The sequence below is a fragment of the Hakea prostrata genome, chromosome 10 (assembly GCF_041222555.1).
Source record: "Hakea prostrata isolate BN-2017 chromosome 10, UWA_Hpros_2, whole genome shotgun sequence".
Lineage (NCBI taxonomy): Eukaryota > Viridiplantae > Streptophyta > Magnoliopsida > Proteales > Proteaceae > Hakea > Hakea prostrata.
Genome location: NC_142609.1, coordinates 37,914,876 through 37,939,390, shown reverse-complemented (window position 1 = coordinate 37,939,390; position 24,515 = coordinate 37,914,876). Strand labels below are relative to the sequence as shown.

Here is a 24,515-nt window from a genome sequence, read left to right as displayed (position 1 = left end):
TTTTGGACTATGGTTTGGATCGCATCCAACAAACTCTTGCACATAGGTTGCCATTAACCCTTAAATTGTAACCCTAATTATCACACTTAATCCTCTAATCCATGTCGGCTAGGGGGCAACACAACAAACCTTGCACATAGAGACCAGAAGTGTGAGATCAATCTCAATTTTAAAGATTGCTTTGAATCTCACTTTTACCATTTATCATTCAACCAAATCTGGACCAAATACCCAAATTGTTAACCCTTAATTATCATCACTTAATCCTTCTAATCACATTGTACATTTTGGACTATGGTTTGGATCGCATTACACAACAAACTCTTGCACATAGAGATTGCCATTGAAGTAGTTGAGATCAATCTCAAGTTATATAAGATGGACAGAGTCAACATCCAAAAGCAATATGATTGAACTAGCTTGTATTGTAGATTATGTGACCTCTACAACCTCTGCTTCTTCCAACAATAGAATTAACAAGGAGGCAAAATATATAGGCAAGGGTAATGTTGTGGAGAACATATAGCCCGAGGGGCCCCTCGGGAGAGACACACACTCCCTCTAGGGAAGGTGTATCCCCCTCCCTCAGGAGGTTCAGAGAAGCCCCTCGGGAGAGACACACACCCCCACTCGGGAAGGTGTGTTCCCTTCCCTCAGGAGGTTCAGAGAACTCCCTCGGGAGGAACACACACACCCACTCAGGTAAGTGTGTTCCCTTTCCTTGGGAGACTCAGAAAGCCCTTTTGAGGAGAGAGCACATACCCACTCGAGCAGGTGTGTTATCCCCTCGGGAGCCGTATTTGAGAAGAGTACGAAAGATAAGAAGACCTTCAATACCAAGAGTGACGTTGAAGACGATCAAGTCAAAAGGGCCAGTTATAGATAACTACTCAACATATCCGTTCCAAGACTTGAGGAGATGGATAAGCGAATAACGGCTCTATTAGGCCTGACAAAGAAGGGAGTGTGCTTCCTTAGATCTCTCGCCCACTCTTCAACTGAATAGGCGAAATATAAGGAAACGCCGCCTCCAGGTATCCTCTATATAAACCTTCATCCTACACAGAGAAGGTACGAGTTTCATCTAACCATTATTCATTATGCCTTGAGAACTCTCTCAAGGTCTTCTATTGTTGCCTAGACTAACTTGGGCGTCGGAGGCGGTTCCCCGGCCAAAACTTGGCTGGCCCGTTCTTGTTTTCTTTGTAAGTACAGGCATCTTAGCTTTCCTATTCGGCTGTAGAAGTCTTAAGGTGGTTATTCAAGTATCCGGCTCTCGAAGAAGGTTTAGACGCAACAGGTAAAAACATACTTGGAACACTCCCAAACAATCTTAGTTCACCAAGCAATACAAATTGAAAACTCAAGAAGAAATGTAACATCTACCATATGAACTATTATTACTATTATAATTTTTCAAAATATAAGAAATTTGTAGAATAAGGATTATTGAGTTAATAACTGTAACACCCTAAATATTTTGCCCATAAGCATAGAAAACCCGACAAGATTGTAACTTGAAACTTTTTCAAATTTCATTTTAACACTAGTGCTTAATAAACTAGGTTAGATAAGGGCTTGAATGTAGGACAAACTGTAGATAAAATAAGGACCATTCAATCTCTTTATTGTACTAAGTTGAAGAGAAGATGGAGCTTGAATTTCGGCTTTTCCAAGAGATTTGCTCTTGGCATTTTGGGGATTCTTCCCTGGACTTGACTCCCCAATAGTTCCTACATCTATTGGTTAATTTGAGAAAATTAGGAAAATATCATGGATTAAGCCACCTTGGTTCAGCTAATTGTGCTGGTCCAGTCAACATTTCTTGGTTGGAACATCATTGAGAAACAAATTAGTTAGAATGTTATTTGTTTTTGTTTTGGTTGCGGGCTTCATGTCCATCTTCCTCCCATGATAAAAGGTAAATATGACAGAAGACATGTTGACAAGATCCTAATGGTCTCTCATGGTCAAAATGGAAAAACAAAATCCACCTTTTAACGGGGTGGTATGGTAATGTTATTAGTTCTGTGTCTACTTGTTTAAAGTAAAAAAATAATTTTTCATGTTTCTACACGTCTTCACTTCTTTTTTTCTTTTCTTTTTTAGTAAAAGACGTCCTTTATATATAGGGAACTTAGGAATGGGGATATTACATACATGTTTTCAGTTCTTTCTTGCTATTTGAACTTATAGGATTTCCAAAATAAGAGATTATGTTTTGATGTGAAAAAAAAAAAAAAAAGACTTAAACTTCTTCCCTTTTGCAAGAAAAGCATTTTCCTTCTTTTGTGAGAAGCAACAATGATGTTTTCAAGGGTATGCTCAAAACTGTGCCAAACTGCTAGTTTATTTAAAAATAGGAAAAACTCACATGAAACAAATTGGATTACACATACATTTTAGAGAAATACATATACAGAAACACACAAAAAAAAAAAGAAGAAGGGAATTCAGAAAGACAGATGCATGGAAACACAAGATTTGAACATAAACATTTGAAACCAAGGAGAAGAATGTGACCACATGCATTAGATAGGATCATCCAAGCTAAAGTATGGGAAAAACCCAATAGAACCTTAGAAATAAAGTTGTACCTACATCTTGAACAACCACTGGATCGATCTGAAAGACGGAATTGTAGGGAAGTTCCACCTTGTAAGAATAATGAACAGGCTAGTGCTTTGGCAGCATTGACTTTTCCTTTGCCAGATCTTTGCCCAGATGATGTTCCAGAAGTAGAAGCTGGAAGATCGGACTTCAACTCGGAGATGATTGAGTTGAGGTAATCCATGGCTAGTGCAGGTTTCAGAACGGATGAGAAAGTGCGAGGCTCGATGGTTTCAATAGGGGTTCTCGGGTCTCCCTCACACCCGTTTGGCTCCGAAGCCATTAATCCCACAATCGACTGAGTTGCTGCTGCCATGAGCAACACCTACACGGCTACACCCACATGCATGTGCTCACACTTGCCTGCAGCTGAGGTTTACAAACTGAGAGATAGACTCTAGAGCCAGTCTCAACTTTCAGGTAGACCGAGAAAGGAGAAAGAAGAAAGAGAAAGAAGAGAGGCGGAGAGACAGTGGCAGGAGACTGCCAGGTTCTCACCGCCTCAAGATGCCGGCGCTTTAGGGTTTCCTGGTTCCTCCATTCTTTCGCTTTGGGGTTTTGCGTTCTAAATTCCCCGTTCTTTAACTAGTTAGAGATATAAATGATTACGCAAGTTTCCTCCATTCTTTTGTTGGTTGGTATATTTGATTTGTTCTATGATATTATGTTGCATTGATTAAAGTTGCTTACCTAGAGGTTCTCTCAATGTATCAAGCCCTGATACTTGTGTATTTAATTCTTCATATGATGGATTTAAAAGAGGAAAGGGAAAAGGAAAGAAAGAAAAAAAAGAAGACATTTCATTAGTTAAGTTTGCGTGCTTTGAGTTTTGCCTTGATTGTTTGCAAATTCATTAATCATAGTTAAGCAAGTTCTCTCCTGGGTCATCCTTGATCCTTCAAGATTGGAATAGGTCCTTGAATAAGTAGACATTCCAAGTTTTCAACTATTTAGGTTTTTTTCCATTAACAAATCAACTGTCACATATGAGATCTAGAAACCTCAATTCCTGAAACTCATATCTGTCTTCTGAGTTTCTAGAAACATTGTAAATAAAAAAGTAAACGGTTAAAACAAACACCACGAAATAATAATAAAATAAAATAAAAAAGAAGAAAAATACATAGAGATTTAACGTGGTTCACACACCGATGCGGTATGCTACGTCCATGGGCAAAGAAGAAGAGTTTTCTACTAGAAGAAGAACATAAGGATATCTCACAACCAATAGCCAATAACGACTTTATAAGAACTCTCACCCAAAACCCTAATCGAAAATCTCAAACCACTCAATAATGTGGTAGACAAACATAAGATACATATATATATAGACTCAAATCAGGTAAATAGGTAGACCCATCGGGTCGAGTCCCTCCACTTCCACCATAAATATCCACAAATGGGTCATTCAGGTCGACCACCAAAATATGTCGGTGCGGGTCCATTTTTCAAATCGGGTATAAGATTTCGAATCAAAACATAACAAATCTCCACCTTGACCTGAATTCTCCCACAAAGTTGACTGATCTTCATCTTCTCCAAAAACGCTTTTATAAGCTAAGCTCTAATGCAATCAACTCCAATCAAGTCCAAGCAATGCTTGAACATGCTAGCTAGTACATAATGGCTTTGTCAACATATTAGTTAGACTGTCTTCAGTACCAATCTTCAATACTTCGATATTGCCTTTAGCAACTACCTCTTTGACATGGTTTACCAAAAAAAAAAAAAAACTACCTCTTTGACATAGTGATATCGAGCATCAATGTGCTTTGTCCTTTTATGATACATCTAATTTCTAGTCAAGTAAATAGCACTCTGGCTATCACAATGGAGAACAGTCACCTCCTGAACCATGCTGAGTTCTCCAAACAAGTCTCTAAGCCAAATAGCTTCTTTAATTACTTCAGTCACCACCATATACTCTACTTCTGTAGTGGATAATGCAACTGTAGCTTGTAAAGTAGCATTCCAACTGATCACATAGCCTTCCAAAGTAAACACATACCCTATAAGTGACATTCTTTCATCAAGGTCACTTGTATACAGAACCTGTCAACTTGTCACCATTCCTCACTAAGTAAATATGCAAGTTGAAGTTTCGAAGCTCCACTCTCTGCGATATCTCAAAACGAAGGCGAAAGGCCAACAATTTGCTAAAGAACCCCAGAGATCAAAAAAAGAAAAAATTGAAGGTGTTTAGGGTTTATTAATCATTAGATTTCTCTATTTGGAATCTAAAAACGGTAGTGTTATTGGTATTAGCTTACAAATATAAGCTAAAGGAGAAAACAACGAAACCCTACAAAAAGACGATGAAGTAAAAGGGAGAGAGAAAGACTGTTGAAGATTGTTTTGCTATGGCGACGATGGTGAATCCTGCAAGTAAACTCTTTGTGATGTTGAATGAGCCGCACCCAATATTGAAGCTCCATGCTCTCTCCAATCTCAACACATTCGTTGATTACTTCTGGCCGAAGATATCCACCAGCGTTCCCATCATGTATGTTTTGGTTTCCCTGTCTTTCTTAATATATGCTTGAGTTTGGCTCATTCTGGATCTTCAAAAGTGCACTCATGGTCTAATATGATCAAAATGATTAAAGGTCAAAGTTGAGACTTATAGTTATATCAATGTTAATAACTTAATATAAGGTAAAAATCTAGTATATGATCAAAGTCAAATTAACATTAGCATTAGAGCCAAAATTAGGGTCAGGATGGGGCAAAAATCAGATGGATGTTTGCTACATTGGTGATGAGAATATAATTTATTTTTATTAATTTTTTACAACATAATTATGTTCTTAAAATTTACATGTGTCAAGTATTCACCCATGTGGATTAGAATTAATTCTTCTCCATATGGGTGGAGGGTCCAGACTCAAATCATTGCTAAAATCAGAGCCAAAATCATGGGCCTAAATCAGTACCAAGATCAAGGCCAAGATTAGGGTCAGAATCAGGGCCAAGATCTGGGTTAGAATCAAGGCCAAAATAAGGGTCAAGATCGCCAAAATGAGGGCCAAAATCAGGACCAAAATTAGGGTCAAAATTAGGGTCAAGATCAGGGCCAAAATCAGGGATGGGCCAGGATGGGCTGGGCGGGCCAGAGAGTAATCCCAAGCCTGCCTTTGGTCAGGGCCGCCAGGGCCAAACTTGCACCCCTAGTATCCTGTCCTTGTAGCATGCGATTGTTAATATTGTTTTAGTTGAACTCCAAGCAATGGGAAGTGATGTCAAATTAATCATGCTTAATATAATTAAAGTTTTAGTATTGTTACCCAATCTTCTCCACAGTCTATGAAACAATCAACAAATCTTTTTCGCTGGTCATATAGATTGAATTCACTATTACAAATTTCACCATTTACTCAAACATCAACTGATATTGATTCAAATATCACATATTAGAACTGTAACGGTGCATAATAATGTTGATGGGGAAAAAATACATTAGCAGCAGATGTGAGATGGGTGATGATTACATTAATGATGGCCCAATTGGGATTGCAAAAAATGTATCTTGAAGGCCTTCATCGGGTTTAATGTATTACATTAATGATGGTCCAACTGGGATTGTAGAAAATGTATCTTGAAGGCCTTCGTCGGGTTTTACATGTTTAGAGAGGTGATACTGATTTGCAACCTAGTTGTTCAGGTTTAACAATGGGGAAAATCATTTAGAGTAATAAAGCTGAGAAAAGCTCCTCTTACAATGAAACAAAGATAAGTGCTGCAGAAACATCTACATTGTTCGTCATTCTCAAAACTTATATTTAATTGATTCTATTAGCTTCTCTTCTGAATGCAAGACCTAACCCACCATGCTATTATGAAAGTCACAGAAAAGAAGTTTAATTGAAACATCCAAATTGAAATAATAAAAATATATCGGTAAAGACACAAAATAATTGATCAAGGTGTCATGGTGTAGCTGGTTATCACGTTAGTCTAACACACCAAAGGTCTCCGGCTCAAGTCTGGGCAACACCAATTCAAACCATTGTGGGGATAGCTCAGTTGGGAGAGCTTCAGACTAAAGATCTGAAGGTCGTGTGTTTGATCCACGCTCACCGCATTTAGTCCATGGTCTCCAAACAGCAATGTTCCATCTCCAAGTAAACTTGCTATTCAGGCTGAAGATCTAAAAGTCGTGTGTTCAATCCACGCTCACCACATTTAGTCCATGGTTTCCAAACAGCAATGTTCCATCTCCAAGTAAACTTGCTACCTCCTCATTCTGGGTTGGGGGGGGCGCGTTTCTTGTTAATCGTTTGGGGCGCGTGTCTCGGGTGGTGCTCGTCTGGTTTCATATCATAAAAGCAATTCAAAAGAGAATTTTATATCATCTAAGTCATTTTAAATCTTATAGGTTGAAGAGTTTCATGATGAAAATTGATAACTTCAATTAATTCAGTCACCATTAACCAATTAACCAACCTTGAAAATGATGGAACGGCAATCCTTTTGCCCTTTACGTTTAATACCATTCAAATTGAATGTAAGTCTAAAAATACAATATAATAATTAATCTTATTATATTTTATACAATATAGGATTGGATTGGGTGACCAGAGTTAAAATAGCAGACTTTAGACTATCTGATATCTAGGTTGCCCACAATTTCATTCATTTGTGAAATTGAGAAATAAATTAATTACAATGTTTTTTTTTTCCCTGGCTTTGTATCTGTACTTTTATTTTTAATTTGAGTCCATATTAAATAAACGAGTTTGAATTTTAAAAAAAATAATTTCTTTTTGTTTTTTTGAATTGAAATTCTAAAGCCATTTGATGCATTGATGGAAGTGACTTAGAAAATTGCCTACAAGGTGAGTAAGTACTAAACGGGTTAATAAATTTTTTTTACAAGGTGAATTTGGTCATAATTTAGTTCAAGGGGTTAATAATTGTTTTTAACAGATTACTTATTAAACTTATTTTGTAAATCAATCCTAAGAAGCTTGATGGCATGGTTGAATACATTAGTTCTTCAATGAAAATTTAAAAACGAATAAGAAAAATTAGGTGAATTAATAAGTAATTTATAGGGTTCATTACAAGTATATACTTACCAAATAAGTTGTTTTAATGGTTTACTCCAATGTCTTATCATTTGAAGTTTTATCATCGTGATTATTCTCTAGTTGTGGTAAAAGAAAATTCAAAAAAGCAATGACCCTAAATTTTTAAGGACATTGAATAATAAGGAACTATTATGCATATTTTGTTTTCTCATAAGAAATGCATGTTTCGTTTTGATTCCCCCCTCCCCCTTCTTAAGGCAAGTAACACATGCCTTATCACTCATCTCATCATTGTGATAAGACCTTGGTAAGACCTTAGGCATGGGGGAGAGGAAAGGATATACAACTTGAGCCTTAATTGGATTAAAAAATAGCTTAGGACAGGTTCAGGTCATTGAGACTAAACTTGCAACCCTTATCGTTTGACTAATAATTAAGGATTTAAAATGATGAACTCAATTAGTTTTAAAAGGCAAAGATTGTTTATGACTAGATTAGAAGTAGCTCTCTAAATGGATAGTTGAGATCTGCTTCCAAATTCGCATTCATATTCATTTAACGGTGTCCAAATCCTAAAATTTTCTTACTGAAAAATATATGTATCTTTTCGATAAGTAACCGGATTCGGATTTGGATAATTGCTTATTGGATTGGATAATATCTGGACATAAATTTATCCTTTAATAGTAAAGTATTAAAAAAGTTCTCTAAAAAGGATTGATAATGGAATTCAAAAACCGGAAATCCATAACCAAAAAATAAAAAATCATAGGTATAAAGAGAGAGAAATAATTGGCAATCAACAACCAAATAGTTTATTGGATCAAATTATAATCGAATATCCTATAAAATTCTGGATTTGAATTCGGATACTTTCTGTAAATTTTCGTCAAATATCAGATATTGGATAGAGGTTTTACTTATTCGAATTGGATTCGGATAATAGTATATCCGAGCCGAATCCAATCCATTTACAGGTCTAATTAGAAGGATTATTTTGAATCATTTATAAATGATTAATTATTCACCTATTTTGACTGTCCTACACTGCTCTTAGATCTTAATTTTGGTTTCTTATCCTTCTATGAGAACTAGTATTGGTGCCAATTGCCTCCGACGTTAATAAATTTTTCACCTATATCAAGGGGTTGTGTCATGCTAGCTATTTCATATTTTCCATATTTTCTGAATTTTTAACTAGCGCCATTGTACATTTAAATAATATATAAAAGCTACCAGAACTGTAGTTGTGGTGTGCATAAGTTAGCCTGGAGGAACCTCAAACATATTAAAAATAAATTAATCAAATTGTAGTCGAATCCTTGTAACTTTTTTCTTAGATACAAGAACACCTCTTAGGCTCAACCACGACTCCTTCCCATCACCTCTTTGCCTCTACTTATTAAAATATCCATGAAATTCTCCAATACCCTTGTTGGAACCCATAGAGAACAATGATACAATGTAATATTCAAAAGAGAAATGTGCAATCAATCCAAACCTTAAATGCTGAAAAGTACAGAGCGACGAAGTCTTCTCCAATCTCGTTTTTTGTATTTCTTTCTCGTGGAGAGAAAAGAGAACATACGACTAAGTGATTGGAGAGACCAACCATTATTAGTTATAATAATAAACCCAAAATCCTACTCTACTTCCCCAATAGATCAGTGTGGCCCATCTCAAACCGAATAACAGTAAATCATGTAAGCTATCAATGTAAACGCACATATTGTCTAGGATAACCTCACAATACTAACAGTATCCATGTCCTTGTAGAATGCGAATGTTTTTGTTTTAGTAGAACTCCAAGCAATGGGAAGTGATGTCAGATCAATCATGCTTAATATAATTAAAGTTTCAGTCTTGTTACCTAATCTTCTCCAGAGTCCATGCATGAAACAATTAACTAATCTTTTTCTCCGGTTGTATAGATTGCATTCATAACTACAAATTTCACCATTTACTCAGACATCAGCTGATAGTGTTCAGAGAGGTGATCTTGATTTGCAACCTAGTTGTTCAGGTTTAACAATGAGGAAAATCATTTGCAGAGTAATAAAGCTGAGAAAGGTCCACTTACAATGAAACCAAGATAAGTTATTACATATCAAGTGCAGCCGAAACACACTTAAATCTTATACCACATACTTAGTTGCTTCTAGTAGCCTGGCTTCTCAATGCAAAATCTAACCCAAGCCACCACGCTATGATGAAAGTCCCAGAAAAAAAATTTAATTGAAACATACAAATTGATATAATAAAAAAATGTTTGTAAACAAAATAATCAATTAAGGTGTCGTGGTGTAGTTGGTTATCACGTTGTCCGTTTCAACACCCTCAACACTACACTTGGGAGAGGTCGGGCCCCCCTCCGTTTCATGAATATTTACTCAATTTTTTTTTTAATTTTGATTTTGGGGTTGTACAACAAGGAGCATCGACTAGTGGCCTCTTCACTAAGAGGTGCTGGTCATTACCAGAGAACAAGAAAGAATCTGATTTTCAATTTCAAAATTCTTTGAATCTCACTTTTACCATTTAGCATTCAACAAAATCTGGACCAAATACCCAAATCGTTAACCCTTAATTATCATCACTTAATCCTTCTAATCACATTGTACATTTTGGTATGGTTAGGATCGCATTACACAACAGACTCTTGCACATAGAGATTGCCATTGAAGTAGTTGAGATCAATCTCAAGTTATATAAGACGTACAGAATCAACATCCAAAAGCAATATGATTGAACTAGCTTGTATTGTGGATTATGTGACCTCTATAACCTCTGCTTCTTCTTGAGATCTTCTAACAATAGAATTAACAGGGTGGCAAAATATATAGGCAAGGGTAAAAACATACTTGGAACACTCCCAAACAATCTTAGTTCCCCAAGCAATACAAATTGAAAACTCAAGAAGATATGTAACATCTACCATATGAACTATTTTACTATTATAATTTTTCAAAATGTAAGAAATTAGTAGAATAAGGATTATTGAGTTAATAACTGAAACACCCTATATATTTTGCCCATAAGCATAGAAAACCCCACAAGATTGTATTTTTCAAAATATAAGAAGTTAGTAGAATAAGGATTATTGAGTTAATAATAAACACCCTAAATATTTTGTCCATAAGCATAGAAAACCCCACAAGATTGTAAATTAAAACTTTTTCAATTTTCATTTTAACACTCGTGCTTAATAATAAACTAGGTTAGATAAGGGCCTGAATCTAGGACAAACTGTAGATAAAATCAGGACCATTCATTCTCTTTATTGTACTAAATTGAAGAGATGAAGATGGAGCTTGAATTTCGGCTCTTCCAAGAGATTTGCTTTTGGCATTTTGGGGATTCTTCCCTGGACTTCACTCCCCAATAATTCCTACATCTATTGGTTAATTAGAGAAAATTAGGAAAAATATCATGGATTAAGCCACCTTGGTTCAGCTAATTTTGCTGGTCCAGTGTTGGAACATCATTGAGAAACAAATCAGTTAGATCAGTTAGATTGTTATTTCCTTTTTGTTTTGGTTATTGGCTTCATGTCCATCTTCCTCCCATGATAAATGGTAAATATGACAGAGGACATGTTGACAAGATCCTAATGGTCTCTCATGGTCAAAAGGGAAAAACAAAATCCACCTTTTAAGGGGTGTTATTGTAATGTGATTAATTCTGTTTCTTTGTTTTAGGTAAAAAATTAATTTTCCGTCTTTCTACACGTTTTCACTATTTTTGAGTGCTGAAATCTTGTATGGTTATACAAAGAAAAACAAAATACAAATAAATAAATAAATAAATAAAAACAAATACATTTTTGTAAAACAGACGAAACAGGGAAGAAACTTTGGACTTTTAGGTTCCATGTTTTTATGTTAAAAAACAAAAAAATATGACTTAAACTTCTTTCCCTTTTCAAGAGAAGTATTTTCCTTCTTTTGTGAGAAGCACCAATGATGTTTTCAAGGTGTGCTCAAAACAGTGCCAAACTGCTAGTTATTTAAAAACACGAAAAAATCACATGAAACAAATTGGATTACACATACATGTTTTAAAGAAATACAGACACAAAAACAAACCCAACAAAAAAGAATACAGAAAGATAGATGCATGGAAACACAAGTTTCGAAATAAACATCCGAAACCAAGGAAAGGAATTTGACCATATGCAATAGACAAGGTCATCCAGGCTAAAATATGGACAAACTCAATACAACCTTAGAAATAAAGTTGTAACTACAATAGACAAGTAGGAGAGGAATTTCCACATGCAATAGACAAGGTCATCCGGGCTAAACTATGGACAAACTCAACACAACCTTAGAAATAAAGTTGTAACTACAATAGCAACGAATAAGCTCAAACCCGCCACAAAGGCTTAGGGAAATCAAGCCACTGGGGCGGAGACACTACATCTTGAATAGCTACTGGATCAATCTGAAAGACAGAATTATAGGGAAGTTCCACCACTCGACTTTGTGAGAATAACAAACAGGCAAGTGGTTTGACAGTGTTGACATTTCCTTCGCCAGATCTTTGCCTGAATAATGTTCTAGAAGTAGAAGCTAGAGGATCGAACTTCAACTCAGAGATGATTGAGTTGAGTTGAGGTAATCCATGGCTAGTGCAGGTTTTGGAACGGATGAAAAAGTGCGAGGCTCAATGGTTTCAATAGGGGTTCTCTTGTCTCCCTCACACCCGTTTGGCTCTGAAGCCGTAAACCCCACAATCGGCCAAGCTGCTGCTGCCATGAGAGAGAGAAAAAGAAAGAAAAGGAGGCTGAGAGACAGAGGCTGGAGACCGCCTGGTTCTCACTGCCTGAAGAGGCCTGCGCTTTAGGGTTTCCCCGTTCCTCCATTCTTTCGCTTTGAGTTTTGCGTTCTACATTCCCCATTCTTTTACTAGTCATAGGTTTGAATTAGTTTGCCCGACGTCTGTGCATATTGTAATGATGGTTAAATTTGGTGAAGCACAGTAGAGCAGTTGGTACATGGATTAATCATATCTTTTGTTGGTTGGTATATTTGATTTGTTCCATGATATTATGTTGCATTGATTAAAGTCGCTTACCTTCAGGGAAGGACTTAAATATTTGGCACAAGAGAGGTTCTCGTAATGTATCAAGCCCAGATACCTGTGGATTTATTTCTTCATATGATGGACTTAAAAGAGGAAAGAAGAAAAAAAAGACATAAGTTGCGTGCTTTTGCCTGCTTTTGCCTTGATTGTTTGCAAATTCATTAATCATAGTTAAGCAATTTCTCTCCTGTGTCGTCCCTGATCCTTCAAGATTTGAATAGGTCTTTGAATAAGTAGACATTCCAAGTTTCCAACTATTTAGATTTTTTCCATTGACAAATCAACTATCACATATGAGATGCAGAAACCCTGAAACTCATATTAGTCTTCTGATTTCTAGAAATATTATAAATAAAAAAGTTAACGGTCAAAACAAACGTCACGAATCAAAAAAGAAAACACACAGAAATTTAACGTGGTTTACATACCGATGTGGTATGCTATGTCTACAGGCGAAGAAGAAAAGTTTCACACCATGTAGAAGAAGAACAGAAGGAAATCTCATAACCAATCGCCAAGAACGACGTTACAAGAACTCTCACCCAAAACCCTAATTGGTAGGCAAACATAAGATACATATATGTAGACTCCAATCAATTAAACGGGTAGACCTATTAGGTCGAGTCCCTCCACTTCCACCATAGATCTCCACAAATGGGTCGCTCACCAAAATATGTCAATGCGGGTCCATCTTCCAAATTGGGTACAAGAATTCGAGTCAAAACATAAGAAATCTCCATCTTGACCTGAATTTTCCCACAAAGTTAAGTAATCTTCATCATCCCCAAAAGCCCCTTTATAAGCTAAGCTCTAATACGACCAACTCCAATCAAGTTCAAGCAATGCTTGAACTTCCTAGTACATAATGGTTTTGTCAACATATTAGTTAGATTGTCTTCAGTACCAATACTTGGATATTGCCTTCAGCAACTAGCTCTCTGACATAGTGATATTGAGCATCAATGTGCTTCATCCTCTCATGATACATCTGATTTCTAGTCATGTGAATAGCACTCTAAATATCACAATGGACAACAGTCACCTCCTGAGCCATGTTGAGTTCTCCAAACAAGCCTCTAAGTCAAATAGTTTCTTCAACTACTTCCGTCACTGCCATATATTCTACTTCTGTAGTGGATAATGCAACTATAGCCTGTAAAGTAGCCGTCTAATTGATCGTATTTGAGGAGTTTGAGAATGACTCTCCTTCTGTACCTCTTTTACTTGATGCTTGTGTTTGATTCAAACATTCTCGAGTTGGAAGTGGTTGAACCACTTGGCCAAACTGTGATCGAACCGCCGATCATAGGTGTTGTGAACCGTTTACTCACAACAGTCCCACTGCAAATAAGAATGAAATTGAATGCAAAAATATATAGGTTGGAAGCACTGGAGGCCCTTATGTAAAGCCCGAGTGAGCCATTAAGCCAGATATGACTAGTCCATGGGCATTGAAAGACTAAGGTCTAGGCTATTGAGGGTATAGGAGTAACAAGGGTCAAACCAAATAGATGTATGCTTCGAACTACCATAGATTTCATGACTTCAGATTCTACGCAAAAAAAAAAAATCATGTCAATCTTTAGCCACTGTTCTGATGTTATTCCTACACGAGACCCTCTTTTCTTGTGGGTTTTTGGGTAAAAAAGAGTGGAATTGGGAACATATTTCCCTGTTAGGACAAATGCCCAAACAAAATTGGGCTGAGTGCATGATTAACCTCCATTGTGCTTTAGAAGGCCTTGTTATGGAGATGAGCCTTTCTAAATTTAACTTCTCCCCAATACGTGGGGAGGCAGAGCTTGTTCCAGCAAATTAAGGCATGGTTTTAAGGTTTTCCCATGTTATCGTTCCAAAATTTGAAAGCCATCTAGTCCAATTTAGAACAAATACATTTGAGTATTTGAAAGCAAAACATATTAGATTATAATTACAATGTTTTCTAGGAGATGGAGAACCCTGTAATAAATATTTGAAAACAAATAAATCTCAATTCCAGCCGGAGCTATTCAATTTTCCATATAATTGTAGTTGTTAGAATAATGAGGATCAAATGCACCCATATTACTCTACCTATGAAACAATCTGACCTCTTTGGTTGTATTTCAGTCTTAGAGATCCTTCTATATACTGAAAACTCTAATAATCTCGTTTATCTAAACAAACAGTTCCAGAACTCAACAAAGAAGATAACTCCCATCTATAGTTTCAGCATATGAGACGTGCGCAAAGACTTCAAAATTTACCCTTTCTGATCATGTTGCTATTAAATCCTCTTTGATGCCGACTAATAGTTTGGTGTTGGTTTCTACATCATAAAAGCAATTCATAAGACAAATCTATATCATCTGAGTCATTTTACATCTTATACTTTAAAGGGTTTCAATGCTGAAATTTTTTTACTTTAATTAATTCTGTCACCATTAACCAAGTAGTCAACCTTGCAAAATGATCGGCAATCCTTTTTGACATTTGCGTTTAATACTATTCAAATTGAATATAAGTCAAAAATACAATATAATAATTAATTATATTACATTTTATATAATATAAGTTTGAATTGGGTTGGACCACACTTAAAAATTCTAAAGCAATTTGATGCATAGAATGGAGTGACTTAGAAAATTGTCTACAAGGTAATTAGAAGTACTAAAGGGGTTAATAAATTTTTTTTAAAGGTGAATTTGGTCATAATTTAGTTTAAGGAATTAATAAATTCTTTTAACAGATTACTTATTAAATATATTTTTTAAATCAATCCTAAGAAGCTTAATGGCATGGTTGAACATATCAATTATTAATGAAAAATTAAAAATGAATAAGAAAAGTTGGGTGAATTAAAAAGTAATTTATAGGATTCATACTTACCAAATAAGTTCCTTTAATGGTTTACTCCAATGTCTTACCATTTGAAGTTTTATCATCATAATTCTTCTCTGGTTGTGGTAAAAAGAGAACTCAAAAAAAAACAACAGACCCTAAATTTTTAGGGACATTGATTTATAAAATAAGAAACTATCATGCATATTTTGTTTTCTCATAATAGATGCATTTTTCGTTTTGATTCCCCCCTCCCCCTTCTTAAGGCAAGCAACACATGCCTTATCACTCATCTCATCATTGTGATAATATCTTGGTAAGACCTCAGGCATGGGGGAGAAGAAAGGATGTAAGACTTGAGCCTTATCTGCATTCAAGACAGCTTAGGACAGGCTTAGGCCATTGAGGCCAAATTTGCACCCGTTAACGTTTGACTAATAATTAAGGATTCAAAATGATGAACTCAGTTAGTTTTAAAAGGCAGAGATTATTTATGATTAGATTAGAAGTAGACTTCTAAATGGATAGTCGAGATTTGCCTCCAAATTCATATTCAGATAATTGCTTATTGAATTGGATAATATCTAGACAAAAATTTATCCGGTTAGAGTAAAATATTAAAAAAAAAATTCTCTAAAAGCAGCTGATAATTGGATTCAAAAACTAAATATTAGTAACTGAAGAAAAAAATCGGACATTATCTGGTTAGGGTAAAATATTAAACATTTTTATTCTCTAAAAAGAGCTGATAAAAAAAATGACAGTTAATAATCAATAATCAAATAGTTTATCAAATTAGATTATAATCGAATATACGATTAAGTATGGATTCGAATTCGGATACCTTTTATAAGTTTCCATCAGATATCGAATTCGAATAGCGGTATCCGAATTCGAATAGTGGTTTTGCTTATTAGATTTGGATTCGGATAGCCTATTTTGACTATCCTCATTGCTCTTAGATCTGAATTTCCGGTTCTTATCTTTCTATGAGAACTAATATTGGTACCAATTGTATTTTAAGAAATTTTTCATCGATATCAAGGGGTTGTGTCATGCTAGCTGTTTCATATTTTCCATATTTGCTGAATTTTAACTACTTGTACATAAACCAAACAACGTTATATATTTCTATTATATAGAGTTTTCACATGTGGGGTCACCTTAGTTGACCAATAACTAATGTTGGGTCCCCTTAATACAATATATTACGTCTGATCATTACAAGACTAACACCTTTAGCCACCATTAAGCATATTCAAAGTTCAATCATAAAGGGACCAAAATGCCCCTCAAGTTATTTAATATATTGTGTTAATATAATTTTTGGATAATTTTCATCTAGACCTGTTGAAGTTTGGTCCAAGTAACTTTTAGTCCAGTTTAAGTTTTCTTTTGCATATGGCTTCTTTGTGGTTTCAAAAATAATTAAATAAGGACAAGTTAAACAAAAGCTATTAATTTAATAATGTTTGTGATGAAAATACCCTTTTTCGATTTATTTGTTTTATTTTTTTTTTCTTTTTAATAAGTTTCTTTCTTTTATTCAATCTACCAAAACAAAAACAATTAAAAACAAAAAATTAAAATTAACACAGATAATTTTAATTAAAAATTAAAATATATATATATATATAAATTAACGCTTAATGATCAATTGTCTCTTTTTAAAACCATATATTAACACAGTGTATTAAATAACTTAAGGGACACTTTGATCCCTTCACATTTAAAATTTGAATATACTCAATAGCGGCTAGCGGTGTTAGTCTACTTGGAACTCACATTTAATCTATTACATTAAAGGGACCCAACATTAGTTTATGGTCCACTAAAGTAACCCATACATAAAAAACTCAATTATATATAAAAGGATCTAGATCGTCTCTCCCAACGGGCCTGTGATCCCTGACGGCTATTGACCATGAATTAAAGGGGGCCCACAGGATTAGGGTGATGAGGTTTATTTTTTTAAATATTTTATTATTTTTTACTTGTGGACCTTGCATAATTTGTGGTTATAAGGCCGTCAGGGGAGCATAGAGGGCTCCTTCTCAAGGGAGATGATCTATATTGCCACTTTGGAGAATGTAGAGATACGCAAAGTTAGCCTAGAGGAACCTCAAATACATTAAGAAAAAATTAAATAAAGTTGTAGTTAGGATGCTGTAACTTTTTTCTTAGACACAAGAACACCTCTTAGGCTCAACACAACTCCCTCCCATTCCCAACCTCCTTACCTCTACTTACCTCTACTTGTCAAAATATCCATGGAGTTCTTCAAAACCCTTATTAGAACCCATACAGAATCAGGATAAAATGCAATATTCAAAAAGGAAAATTTGCGATCAATCAAAACCTTAAATGCTGAATAGTGCAGAGCAACAAAGTCTTCTCCAATCTCGTTTTCTGTATTTCTTTTTTGTGGAGAGAAAAGAGAACACAAGACTAAGTGATTGGAAAGACCAATCATGATTAGTTATAATAATAATCTCAAATCCTACTGTAGTTCCACAATGGACAAGTGTAGCCCATCACAAACCAAATAGTAGTAAATTGGCCAATGTGTTGAAACCTCCATATTAACCCTAGTAAAAAAATAAAAATAATTATAGTAATAATCTAAACCCAAATATTGTTTAGAATAACCTCATGTTACTAACCGTATCCTCTTCTTGTAGCATGCGATTGTTAATATTGTTTTAGTTGAACTCCAAGCGATGGGAAGTGATGTCAAATTAAACATGTTTAATATAATTAAAGTTTCAGTATTGTTACCCAATCTTCTCCACAGTCTATGAAACAATCAACAAATCTTTTTCTCTGGCCATATGGATTGCATTCACTATTACAAATTTCACCGTTTACTCCAACATCAACTGATATTTATTCAAATATCACATATTAGAACTGTAACGGTGCATAGTAACGCTGATGGTAAAAAAATACATTAGCAGCAGATGTGAGATGGGTAATGATTACATTAATGATGGCCCAACTGGGATTGCAAAATATGTATCTTGAAGGCTTTCATCGGGTTTTACGTATTACATTAATGATGGCCCAACTGGGATTGCAAAAAATTATATCTTGAAGGCCTTTGTCGGGTTTTACGTGTTTAGAGAGGTGAAACTGATCCGCAACCTAGTTGTTCAGGTTTAACAATGGAGAAAATCATTTAGATTAATAAAGCTAAAGGTCCCCTTACAATGAAACCAAGATAATGCTGCAGAAGCATCTACACTGTTGGTCATTCTCAAACTTAAACTCAAAACTCAAAATTTTATACTTAATTGATTCTAGTAGCTTCTCTTATGAGTGCAAAACCTAACCTGCCACGCTATTATGAAAGTCACAGAAAAGAAGTTTAACTGATACATCCAAATTGAAATAATAAAAATATATCGGTAAGACACAAAATAATCAATCAAGGTGTCGTGGTGTAGCTAGTTATCATGTTAGTCTAACACACCGAAAGTCTCCGGCTCAAGTTCGGGTGACACCAATTCAAACCATTGCGGGGATAGCTCAGTTGGCAGATCTTCAGACTGAAGATCTGAAGGTCATGTGTTTGATCCACGCTCACCACATTTAGTCCATGGTCTCCATACAGCAATGTTCCATCTCCAAGTAAACTTGCTATTCAAAGTACTGAAGATCTGAAGGTCGTGTGTTCCACGCTCACCGCATTTAGTCCATGGTCTCCAAACAGCAATGTTCCGTCTCCAGGTAAGCTTGCTACCTCCTCATTGCGGGGATAGTTCAGTTGGGAGAGAGCCAGACTGAAGGTCTGAAGGTTTGAAGGTCTAAAGGTCATGTTTACTTGCTAGTTCGGTTTGAAGGTTGCTGGTTCAAATCGGGTAGGTAGTTCTCAGTTCTTGGTTTCTATATCATAAAAGCAATTCAAAAGAGAATTATTTATCATCTAAGTCATTTTAAATCTTACAGGTTGAAGAGTTTCATGATGAAAATTGATAACTTCAATTAATTCAGTCCATTAACCAATTAACCAAATAACCAACCTTGCAAAATGATGGAACGGCAATCCTTTTGCCATTTACGTTTACCATTCAAATTGAATGTAAGTCTAAAGATAGAATATAATAGTTAATCTTATTACATTTTATATAATATAGGATTGGATTGGGTGACCATACTTAAAATAGCAGACTTTAGACTATTTGATATCTAGTTTACCAACAATTTCATTCATTTGTAAAATTATGAAATAAATCAATTACAATGTTTTTTTTTCTTCTTCTTCACAGCTTTGTATTTGTACTTTTATTCTTAATTTGAGTCCACATTACATAAATGAGTTTCGATTTGAAATTCTAAAGCTATTTGATCCATACAATGGAGTGACTTAGAAAATTGCCTATAAGGTGAGAAGTACTAAAGGGGTTAATAAACTTTTTTTACAAGGTGAATTTGGTCATAATTTAGTTCAAGGGGTTAATAATTGATTTTAACAGATTACTTATTAAACTTATTTTGTAAATCAATCCTAAGAAGCTTGATGGAATGGTTGAATATATTAGTTCTTCAATGAAAATTTAAAAACGAATAAAAAAATTAGGTGAATTAATAAGTAATTTATAGGGATCATTACAAGTATATACTTACCAAATAAGTTGTTTTATTGGTTTACTCCAATGTCTTATCATTTGAAGTTTTATCATCGAGATTCTTCTCTAGTTGTGGTAAAAGAAAATTCAAAGAAAGCAATGACCCTAAATTTTTAAGGACATTGAATAATAAGGAACTATTATGCATATTTTGTTTTCTCATAAGAAATGCATGTTTCGTTTTGATTCCCCCCCTCCCCCTTCTTAAGGCAAGTAACACATGCCTTATCACTCATCTCATCATTGTGATAAGACCTTGGTAAGACCTTAGGCATGGGGGAGAAGAAAGGATATACGACTTAAGCCTTAATTGGATTAAAAAATAGCTTAGGACAGTCAGGTCATTGAGACTAAACTTGCACCCCTTATCGTTTGACTAATAATTAAGGATTTAAAATGATGAACTCAATTAGTTTTAAAAGGCAGAGATTGTTTATGACTAGATTAGAAGTAGCCCTCTAAATGGATAGTTGAGATCTGCCTCCAAATTCGCATTCATAATCATTTAAAGGTGTCCAAATCCAAAAATTTTCTTACTGAAAAATATATGTATCTGTCCGATAAGTAACCGGATTTGGATTCAGATAATTGCTTATTGGATTGGATAATATTTGGACATAAATTTATCCGGTAAGAGTAAAGTATTAAAAAAAGATCTCTAAAAAGGGTTGATAATGGAATTCAGAAACCGGAAATCCATAACCAAAAAATAAAAAATCATAGGTGTAAAGAGAGAAATAATGGAAATCAACAATCAACAACCAGATAGTTTATTGGATCAAATTATAATCAAATATCCGATAAAATTCCGGATTTGAATTCGGATACAAACTGTAAATTTTCATCAAATATCAGATATTGGATAGAGGTTTTACTTATTCGAATTGGATTCGGATAATAATATATCCGAGTTGAATCCAATCCATTTACAGGTCTAATTAGAAGGATTATTTAGAATCAATTATAAATAATTAATTATTCACCTATTTTGACTGTCCTACACTGCTCTTAGATCTTAATTTTGGTTTCTTATCCTTCTATGAGAACTAGTATTGGTACCAATTGCCTCCGATGTTAATAAAATTTTCACCTATATCAAGGGGTTGTGTCATGCTAGCTATTTCATATTTTCCATATTGCTGAATTTTTAACTAGCGCCACTGTACATTTAAATAATTTATAAAAGCTACCAGAACTGTAGTTGTGGTGTGCATAAGTTAGCCTGGAGGAACCTCAAACATATTAAAAATAAATTAATTAAATTGTAGTCAGGATTCTGTAACTTTTTTCTTAGATACAAGAACACCTCTTAGGCTCAACCACGACTCCTTCCCATCACCTCTTTGCCTCTACTTGTTAAAATATTCATGAAATTCTCCAATACCCTTGTTGGAACCCATAGAGAACAAGGATACAATGTACTATTCAAAAGAAAAATGTGCAATCAATCCAAACCTTAAATGCTGAAAAGTACAGAGCGACGAAGTCTTCTCCAATCTCATTTTTTGTATTTCTTTCTCGTGGAGAGAAAAGAGAACATACGACTAAGTGATTGGAGAGACCAACCATTATTAGTTATAATAATAAACCCAAAATCCTACTCTACTTCCCCAATAGATCAGTGTGGCCCATCTCAAACCGAATAACAGTAAATCATGTAAGCTATCAATGTAAACGCACATATTGTCTAGGATAACCTCACAGTACTAACAATATCCATGTCCTTGTAGAATGCGAATGTTTTTGTTTTAGTAGAACTCCAAGCAACGGGAAGTGATGTCAAATCAATCATGCTTAATATAATTAAAGTTTCAGTCTTGTTACCTAATCTTCTCCAGAGTCCATGAAACAATTAACTAATCTTTTTTCTCGGTTGTATAGATTGCATTCATAACTACAAATTTCACCATTTACTCAGACATCAGCTGATAGTGTTCAGAGAGGTGATCTTGATTTGCAACCTAGTTGTTCAGGTTTAACAATGAGAAAAATCATTTGCAGAATAATAAAACTGAGAAAGGTCCACTTACAATGAAACCAAGATAAGTTATTACATATCAAATGCAGCCGAAACACATACTTAAATCTTATACCACATACTTAGGTGCTTCTAGTAGCCTGGCTTCTTAATGCAAAATCTAACCCAAGCCACCACGCGCTATTATGAAAGTCCCAGAAAACAAATTTAATTGAAACATACAAATTTATATAATAAAAAACTGTTAGTAAACAAAATAATCAATTAAGGTGTCGTGGTGTAGTTGGTTATCACGTCAGTCTAACACACTGAAGGTCTCCGGTTCAAGTCCGGGCGACGCCAATTCAAATTATCGCGGGGATAGCTCAGTTGGGAGAGCGTCACCGCATTCTTTTTTTCCTTTCAAAATGAAATTTACTTTATTATTATTTTTATTTGGGGATTGTATTATTACATATACCACAATGAGCATCGACAGTGGCCTCTTCACTAAGAGGTGCCAGTCCTTACCAGAGCTCTTCAATAACTACTCGTGTTTGTGGCATAATCTTGATAACACAAACCATATGCTAACAAAATCAAAATTGGATAGAACAAGAAAGAATCTGATTTTCCAATTTCAAAATTGCTTTGAATCTCACTATTTAGCATTCAACAAAATCTGGACCAAATACTCAAATCATTAACCCTTAATTATCATCACTTAATCCTTTCTAATCACATTGTACATTTTGGACTATGGTTTGGATCGCATTACACAACAGACTCTTGCACATAGAGATTGCCATTGAAGTAGTTGAGATCAATCTCAAGTTATATAAGACGGACAGAGTCAACATCCAAAAGCAATATGATTGAACTAGCTTGTATTGTAGATTATGTGACCTCTATAACCTCTGCTTCTTCCTGAGATCTTCCACAACTCATGGTGTTATAGACATTCAAGTAGCCTCTATAACCTCTGCTTCTTCCTGAGATCTTCCAACAATAGAATTTACAGGAGGTAAAATATATAGGCAAGGGTAAAAACATACTTTGGAACACTCCCAAACAATCTTAGTTCACCAAGCAATGCAAATTGAAAACTCAAGAAGAAATGTAACATTTACCATATGAACTATCATTACTATTACAATTTTTCAAAATATATATAATAAATTAGTAGAATAAGGATTATTGAGTTAATAACTGAAACACCCTAAATATTTTATTGTACTAAGTTGTAGAGAAGATGGAGCTTGAATTTTGGCTTTTCTAAGAGATTTGCTTTTGGCATTTTGGGGATTCTTCCCTGGACTTGACTCCCTAATAGTTCCTACATCTATTGGTTGATTTGAGAAAATTAGGAAAATATCATGGATTAAGCCACCTTGGTTCAGCTGATTGTGCTGGTCCAGTCAACGTTTCTTTGTTGGAACATCATTGAGAAACAAATCAGTTAGAAGGAAGAAACTTTGAACTTTTAGGGTTTCAAAATAAGAGATTATGTTTTGATGTGAAAAAAAAAAAAATTTAGGATTTAAAGTTCTTCCCCTTTCCAAAAGAAGTATTTTCTTTCTTTTGTGAGAAGCAACAATGATGTTTTCAAGGCTATGCTCAAAAATGTGCCAAACTGCCAGTTTATTTAAAAGTAGGAAAAAGTCACATGAAACAAATTGGATTACACATACATTTTGAAGAAATACAGATATAGAAACACATCCAGAAAAAAAGGAAATCAAAAAGACAAATGCATGGAAACACAAGATTTGAACATAAACATTTGAAACCAAGGAGAGGAATTTGACCACACGCATTAGACAGGATCATCCAGGCTAAAGTATGGGAAAAACCCAATAGAACCTTAGAAATAAAGTTGTACCTACAATAGCAACGAATAAACTCAAACCCGCCACAAAGGCATAGAGAAATCATGCCATAGGGGTGGAGACGCTACATCTTGAAGAACCACTAGATCGATTTGAAAGACGGAGCTGTAGGGAAGTTCCACCTCATGAGAATAACGAACAGGCTAGTGCTTTGGCAGCGTTGACCTTTCCTTCGCCAGATCTTTGTCCAGATGATGTTCCTGAAGTAGAAGCTGGAAGATCGGACTTCAACTCAGAGATGATTGAGTTGAGGTAATCCATGGCTAGTGCAAGTCTCGGAACGGATGAGATAGTGCGAGGCTCGATGGTTTCAATAGGGGTTCTCGGGTCTCCCTCACACCCGTTTGGCTCCGAAGCCATTAACCGCACAATCGACCGAGTTGTTGCTGCCATTAGCGACACCTACACCCACATGCATGTGCTCACACTTGCCTGCAGCTGAGTTTTACAAACTGAGAGATAGACTCTAGAGCCAGTCTCAACTTTCAGTTAGACC

At 35.1% G+C, this 24,515-nt stretch overlaps 2 non-coding genes across 2 annotated transcripts; both read left to right on the top strand.

Moving 5' to 3' along the window:
- The first annotated feature begins 6,618 nt into the window (after positions 1 to 6,618).
- Positions 6,619 to 6,691, top strand: TRNAF-AAA (transfer RNA phenylalanine (anticodon AAA)). The gene has a single exon. It is a non-coding gene; the product is annotated as a tRNA-Phe (tRNA).
- A 15,728-nt stretch (positions 6,692 to 22,419) lies between these two features.
- On the top strand, positions 22,420 to 22,493 carry TRNAV-AAC (transfer RNA valine (anticodon AAC)). The gene has a single exon. It is a non-coding gene; the product is annotated as a tRNA-Val (tRNA).
- The last annotated feature ends 2,022 nt before the right edge of the window (positions 22,494 to 24,515 follow it).